We start from the raw sequence: 8,480 nt of genomic DNA on the forward strand, positions 1-8,480 counted from the left end.
CTCCTCCATCGTGGCTGGAGCTCCCTTAGGCTCCAGGTGGAATGGAGCCGAGACTGGAAACCCTACTGGGAGCCGGTGGCCCACCATCGCCCACTAGGGCGCACCTTCTGGACAAAGAGATCTCCTGGCATGTGTGGCCCATGCAGGGACAAGCCCACCGACAGTCCTTCCTACCTGGGTCAGAGTTCAGGAAGGACTACAGAGGCTCCCCTCCGTCAGCGTGGCCTCAGCCCAGCCCAGGGAAGGGGTGGAACGTGCACGGTCTCCTCTCAGCTCCCCATCATCTCACTCACTCGCTCCTTAATTTATATTCCTTCCTTCATTCAACATTTACTCATTTATTTAGCTCCTGCCTTGGTTTGGGTTTCCCCCAAAAGCAGACGCTTGGTGAGATAAGGACATGGGTGTCAGTAGTTCACTCAGAGGATCCGAGGAAACACACCCGACAGGTAGGGACGTGAGACAGGGAAGGGAGGGAAGCCGGTACCCAGAACCAGAGCAGAGACACCCGTGATGCACAACCTGCGGAGGTGCTCTGAGGACTGCGGAGAATGCCAGCACCAGGTATTCATTCCCTGCCTCCCTCCTCTCCCTGGCTCAGGGTGGTTCCTCGGAGGCATTAAATCCCTGACACTTCCAGGCAGCCCTGCAGCTAGGCACCCTCCTTTTTTTCTTTTTTAAGATTAAGTTTTCTTTGTTCATGTCCTTTTTTTTCAGGTTTTATTGATTTATTCGTTTGTTTGTTTGTTTTTATAATGGAGGTACTGGAGATTGAACCTAGAACCTCATGCATGCTGGGCATGCGCTCTACCACTGAGCTATACCCTGCCCCCTCTATGGTGACGCAGGACACTGTCAAAGGCTGGGAACTGTCTCCCACACAGTGGCTGCAGAGGGCTTCAGCAGCAAGTCAAGGGGACACGGGCCAGAACACTGAGACCATGAGCTACAGCCCCACGGTGCTTATTTTGCAGAACTTGATTGTATGCACGTGGGCTCCAGGCACCGTGCTAAGGCTGTGAGGAATACACCACTCTGGCTCTGAACAAGCTAGCCATTTAAAGCCAACTCTATTTTTGATGGTTTGAGTAGTTTCTTTCCAGAAACTTAAAATGGGAGATGGTGTGGTTATGTTGAAACCAAAATTCAGGTAGTCTGGGTTTTAAACCGGGGTCATCTACATAGACAGGACCAGAAAGCAGCCATGAGGCTTCCCTCACGGGTCACCACGGATCCAGGAATGAACCAGCCCAGGCCACTGCCCTCAAATGACCCAGTCCAGTCTAGATGGAAACAAACAGAACCTGCCACGACACACTGCAGGGAGTCCTGAGTGCTCGTCCCAGGGTTGTGTGCTTTGGGAGTGCAGAGAGAAATCATCATCCCGGAGTTGGATGGGGAAGGCTTAGTGGAGGAGATGAGGCACTCAATTTTTGCCATTGGTGGACAGTACTCATCAAACACCTCAGAAAATTCCTTCTGTGGGCTACAATTTTAATTTTGATTTGTAAGCCCTCCTGGGGTGCAGCGTGATTTATTTCCTTCCCAGCCAGCCTAACTTCTTTCAGTAACAGACTCTGTCAGTTCCCTCCTGATCTACATGGCAATGAAAAATATTCAGGAGCACAGTGGGGCCGTCCTAGGCCTTCCTGCCTGCAGGCACCTCATCCTTCAGCCTGCTCTTTGGCCTGCAGTCCTCCTGGCCTGTTTTCTAGTTGTCAGAACCCACCAGAAAGCTTTGGATCTCTTCTCTAGGGCACATTGACCCTTCACCCTGGAACCTCCTCCCCGACTCTCCATCAGCCCCTCATCCAAGGCCCATCGCCTCACCTCTTAATGCTTCCCCCGAAAGTGGTGGCTGCTCTCTCTAATTCTCTGTTCCCACTGTTTTTCGGCTCAATCACATCGGCTTTGATAGGCATGACTGAGTCACTGAGGGCGGAATTTCAGACACAGACGAACAGACCATCAAGAAGCTACCTGTGGAAGGAGACTTGTCCCAGAACTCAGATGGGTATGGTTGCATGAGTTACTGCAACTCTTTGGACTTGGGACCTTTGGAAGGTCACCAAGCAGTCATGAGTTTCCTGAGAGCGGGGCCCGTGTCTGGCTCATAGCAGAACGGCCAATGCCAGCACATGCCTTAGAATTCACGCACGATCATGGCGACAGTGAGAGAATAAAAGCTTCTCCCCAGATGTGAGACACAACTGGTCCACAGAAAGCACTGTTAACCAGGCTCTGCCCACCTGTCAGGGGTCCTGGTAGCACATTCTGGAATCAATGAATTCTTTCCTCTGGGACTACAAACCTACTTCAGTAATTACAAAACCACAACAACAGTCTTTAGATATCGCTCTATAAATATGGCTTGGGCAGTCCTTGCATATAAGAATGTGTTTAGTTTCTATGTCTGGGGCACAAAATCCTGCACCTCTCTGACCTCTCAGCTTTCCCTTCTCTCGAATGGGTATGTTGGGCACCAGGATCTCTAAGATTTCTTCCTGCCCTAGCATGCAATAAGTCTAAATGGAAAACGTTGCTGGTTGATAACCTGAACTGAGACCTGAGTCCTACTGCCCAATGTTTTCAAGGGAAACAAAATGTTTTCACCTTCTGGTATCAGAGAGCGGCGTTCCTCACCCCCTGAAGAGGCACAGACAAGGAATGGAAGGTGGGGTGCGGGTCAGGCCATCCTCCTCGCTAGCAAATGCACTCCCGCGGCCTCTGGTTCCCGGCCCTCTGCCCCCCTCATGCCCCGGACCAGACATGGAGCCTCCCCATCCTCTCCTCAGGTTGGGAGGACCTAAGTGCTGGGGGAATAGGTCTTTGGAGAGGGAAATGATTCACGCCCCAGCAGAGCGGGCTCCCAGCCACCTGCTCCCAACACCCTCCGGGCCCTGGGGGCACAGAGGCCTGACCTGGAAGAGGCTCAAGTCTCCCTGGGCGGATCTATTACATGCCTTAAAATAATTTACACTCAGCCCTATAAAGCGTTTAATTCGTCGTGCCATCATCCATTCCAGAAGCGTTCCTCTTCGTCGTGAATTATTTTTGAAGTATTTATGTGGACCTCACCGAAAATCACCCCAGTCAGCAAACTGAGAAATGGAAAGGCATTAAGAGGAGGCGTTGACCCCAGGGTCAGAGGCATGAGTGTGGCCAGGGTCAGTAGGGCGGGAGTGGGAGCTGGGGTGGCCACAGCAGATGCTGACCGGGCTGCCGAGCTCCATCCTCCCTGCCCACACCTTGGCACAAGCAGGGCACACATATTTCTCACATTAATGGCTGTGGTAATCACTGATGGGTGTGGCATTTCCATTGGCAAACACTTCCCTGTGTTCTCGTTTGTTGCTCGCAGTAAGCCCACACTGCACATATCAGCAGCCTCTTTTATAGATGAGGAAACTGAGGCTCAGAGGGACAGAGATATGTGCCCAAGTTAGCAGATCTGGACTGACAACCAATTTTCCTAATTGCAGCTGCCCACTCAGCAGCTGTGAGTCCTTCCATAAAACTTGGGGAGCTGGTCTCAGGTCAACCCTATGCACCTGGATATCAGATCAGCTTTATCAATGCAGTTGACTGTCCGCTTCTCCTGTCCACCCACTGACACATACCCACACTACAGGCAAGAAGGACCACTCCCAAGTTTTCAAGGACACTGCTGCTCTGCCACTGAGTTTAGTCAATATTCTTCTTTGTTTGGGGGCCTCATTTCTAGAGACTGCTAAGAGAACCTCTTTCTTAAAAAGCTAACAAAATTTCTGCCACACTCTAGTGATTATTACCAAAGATAACTGGGCTGGGAATTTTTATTTATTCAATAAGTTATTTATTTGAGGTCTTACTCTGTACTAAGTACGGCTTGTACCAGGGTCTGACAAGTCCCTGATCTCATGGAATTTACATCCCAGTAAGGAAGGCAGGCCATAAGTGTGTAAACCAAGGGGTGAACAAGGTATTTCTAGAGAGTAATTAATTCTGCCCCAAGAAAAACAGAAATAAGATCATGGACTGTGGGGTGTGGTACAGAGGCCAGGAACATGGATCCAGTAGTGACAGAAAGCTTCTCAGAGCGACATCTGAGTGGAAATTTAAGAAAGGAAAGGTGCCCAGCTTGGAAAGAGCAAGAGGGAAAGTGCAAAGGCCCCGGGGCAGGAACAGGTTTGGCGGTAAGCCTGAACTACCAAAAAAACCATGTTGATGAGAGGTGGAGGGTATTGAGGGAGGGATGGAGGATGAAGTTAGAAAGGTTGGCAAGGTCAGATCATATAGGGCCTCAAAAGCCGTGGTAAGGAGTATGGATTTTATTCTAATGTGAGGGAAAGCCACTGCAGGGTTCTAAGCAGGGTAGTGACATGGGCTGATTTGTTGAACAAAAAGCTCATAGAGTTTGGTGGTTCCTCAAAAATGTAAACATAGAATTACGCAACGACCCAGCAATTCCACTCCTAGGTGTATGCCCTAAATAATTGAAACCAGGTGCCCAAAAATTTGAACATGAACGTTCATAGCAGTCATATGTGATATAGCCAAGAGGGGAAAACAACCCAAACATACATCAATGGATTAACAGAAACACGAAATGTGGTATAAACATACAGTGCAAAGTTATTCAGACACAGAAAGGAATGACGAATTGATACGTGCTGCCACGTGGATGAACTTTGAAGACATTAGGTTAAGCGGAATAAGTCAGACAAAACAGGTCACATATTGTATGATTCCCTTCATATGAAATATCCAGAATTGCCAAACTCATGGAGACAGAAAGCAGATTGGTGGCTGCTAGAGGATGCAGGGAGAGGGGGCTAGAATGTAGCTTATTGGGTTCCGAGTTGTCTTTTCGGGTAATGAAGATGTTCTGGAACTTCATAGCAAATGCTTGTACAACACAGTGAATGTACTTACTAAATGCCACTGCACCGTACACTTTAACACAGTTGATTTTATGTTGTGTGAATTTCACCTCAATATATATTTAAAAAAAATTTTTTTTAAAGAAGTTGATATTCTTGGGCACATGGATGCTTCCATGTCATTCCAGACCAATGGCCTGGGTCCCAAAGCCCAGCAGGGCATCTTCTTTTACCGCCTGTAAAACCCCGGCCCTCAAACACCTCACTGCCCGGTCACCCAGTCCCAGGCTCTCTTGTGAATAGGGCTCTGGTGCGCCTGCAGGCAGCCAGCAAGTCCTCACCGGGAGAAAGCTCAGGGCTAAAAGGGCCTTCTGGACCACTGATCTAAAGAGGCCCCCCCGCCACCCACCACTTCTCAACAAATCACTGAGGAGGCGGGATGAGAAGCCGGAACAGAGACCCTCCTCTCCTGTCCTCCATCGTGTCCCCAGCACCTGGTACAAATGTGTGACCCACTCCTTCCAGCAGCGTCTGACTGCACCCCCCAGTGCTACTGGGCCCTAATTTCTGGTAACAGCAATGACTGTGGGGAGGAAGCCGGCAGAGCTTTGGGAGGAAAACAGAGTTCAGGTGTCAGCAATCTAAAAGATAGGCGTCATTGATCCCTGTCCGCGGTGATGGGATAATCTGCTGGGGGCACCACGCAGGACTGCGAGCCCTCCGCGGTGCCCGACGCCACAGCGAGCCCCATTGGCGCATTTGTCCCCTTCCTCGCCAACAGAGGAGCCTGGGGGACCTGGGGCTCCAGGATCGTGCCCCGGGGGACGGAGAGCGTTCTCCCCTACCGCCAACGCTCGTTTTTGCTTTGATCCCTCAGGGGCGCCCTGCTGCGGGTCCGCGCCCAGGAAACCTGCCCCCAACCCGCGGCGACACGAAGGCCCCGGGCGCCCACGCCTGGCGCCGCTCCCGCTCCGTGCCCGCCCGGCCCGGGGCGCCCCTCTCCGGGCGCGCTGCCAAGTGACCCGCCCCATCAGTCAGCCAGGTCTCTCGGTGTAAGGAAACAAAAATTGAAAATGAAACCCCACCCAGCGGAGAGCCTTCACGTTGGGCTGACTTGCTGCTTGGGGGGTTCCCGATGCTCCCCCCAGCTTGGGCTTGGGAGAAGCACAGTTGATTGCCGGTCCCGGTCTGCCCTCCTGCTCTCCCTGCACCTAGAGAGAACGGCCCACCGAGCTGGATGAAGTCCACTGGGACCCACAGTTACTTTTATTGATTTTCTGGCGATCTGACAGCCAAAAATGGAGGCGTGGTGCGCAGTGGAAAGAGGCCAGGCGATGCAGAAAACGCCAGGCAAACAAACCTCCCGAACAAAGGAGTGCACCCAACTTAGACATCCCCAGACCTATTTGCAGTTCTTCCTACTCTTGCAACGTCTATTTCTTTGAAGTTGAACCTTTTGACCAAAGCCGTCGGTTTTCTCCAAGCCCTTCGACTGAACCTGCCACCAAAAACCACTTTGTAAACAAAGGAAAAGGCAAGGGCCCCGACCCAAGGTGTGAGGAACAATTTGTGGGGGCTTCTGGCTTCGCTTTCTCAGTGTGCACCCTTGACTTTTTAAAAATGTAACCTCTAACCCTCAACTTTGCTGTCCCTCTTTCTCCCGCTGTCTGCCATTTCTGGGAGCCGCAGCGAGGCTGACATATTTCAGACAAATCACAGCATCCCACTTCCTGTCCGGCCCCATTTCTACGGAGAACCCCTCCCTCCACCTCTCCCGGGTACAGGTAACTGGATTGATGGAGCCTCCTTCATGGCCTCTCCCAGCCGAACTTCTCATAACCCAATGCATAAATAATCACATGTTTTATAAATAGCTGTGGACAAGAGGCTGTAAAACAACGAAGATATATTTGTGCCTTTATGTTCTAGAAATATTTTCTAAAACGACTGTTTTATTTGGTGTGGGTTGAATGGGGGCGTGTGTATACATAACAATCCCCAAAGTTTTCCCCTGCCCCCCGCTCAGGTCAGACCAGCACTATAGTTAGCAAATTGATAAGGTTCCATGGGCAAGCTTTATTCGTTCTGACACGAGCCTATGACACTTTATAAAAAGAAGTAATCCAGAACAATCTCTAGGTAATTAACACCTAGATAAACAAACATAAATTTCTATATTGCATTTATTTGGACTACCACTCAAATATGCGTGAACCATGCTTTTTTAATTAAAAGATAAATCCATGTGACACTTAGCCTCAAACTTAATTATTCAGCATAGTATAATAAAAAATAGAGCCCATTAAATGTGTCTTGCACTGTATTTCTGTATTAACAGCAAAACAGTTCGGTCTGGGATCATTTAAATTTTCCCCCTCCTCTTTGCTTGTGATTTCCGTATTCACATAAGCCCTTCCTCTCCCTCCCTGTCCCCCTCCCTCCGCCCTCCATCTCTCTTTTCTCTTAGCACCAACAGGTGAAGAGATTAAAACTCTACACAAACCCCTACATGGAATGCTCAGCTGGGCGACATTTTTAATATTGCATTACACTATGAATTTTTTTCCTTCCCCATGGAAACATACCTCCAGTTCTGTGGAACGCGCCCAGCCCTTCTATCTTGAAAAGAAGATCACAATATTTACCACTAATTTCCTTGGGATCATGCTTACAATACACCAGGTGAGGCTTTCATAATATACTGTTACAATACAGATGTTAAACAGAGAGGGGAGAGTGTGCAAATCCCAAACTACAAGAGACAGCAGGGTTATCATCTTTATAAAAGTTTCCAGCACAAAACAGTATCTGCACACTGAGTCCCAGCAGCCCAGCAGTTTCCGGCTGCCAGGAAGAGAGAGTCACGTTTGCAGCACTCCCCACCTAGCAGAAGTAGGAACGAAGGTTCGTTCAGTCACTCAACAAGACTGCATAAACTAATGACCCCGTGCCAGGCACCACATGGAGTGCTGTGTGCTTCTTGTCCCCTTTCATCCTTGTAACAAAGGTGCTGTGGCAGGGAAGATTTGAACCTAGGTCTCAAGTTACCAGAGCCCATGATCTGAGCTGCCTGGCTTCCCTCTGCTAAACCTCGCACTGGCCTCCTGGGTTAAGGGCAGCAATAGCTTAGCTCAGCCTGGTGGACATGTGCCTTCAGAGGGAGTGAACTTGGACCTAAGTTTGCCCAAGACTGCCCTGGTTTTAGCACTGGAAGTTACATCCTAAAGTTTGGGGAAACCCTTGAGTCCGTGGAAATCAGGATGTTTGCCATCCTACATAGACTCCTCCAGCAAATGGTGCTGCTGCCGTGGTGGCCAAACTTGTCCACAGAAGGGTGAGCTGGAGCCATACGATGACCTTGAACTGGGCCCAGGAGACTCCCACCCACTCCCTCACAGAAGACTGGGGCCCCTAGGTGTGATCAACGACTGATGGTTCTCTGGGATCCTGTCAATCCGTTGAAGAAGACATTCGGATCTCGCCACATGGACTCCTACCCTGCTGCCCTCTGACCAAGCCAGAAAGACATGCGGCTGCAGGATGCATCACGTTTCAGTGTTCAAGTGGGCTCCCAGCCGGCGTCAGTTTCAACCCTGGTGGTACCTAACTTGCTCTCTG

The sequence above is a fragment of the Camelus ferus genome, chromosome 9 (assembly GCF_009834535.1).
Source record: "Camelus ferus isolate YT-003-E chromosome 9, BCGSAC_Cfer_1.0, whole genome shotgun sequence".
NCBI lineage: Eukaryota > Metazoa > Chordata > Mammalia > Artiodactyla > Camelidae > Camelus > Camelus ferus.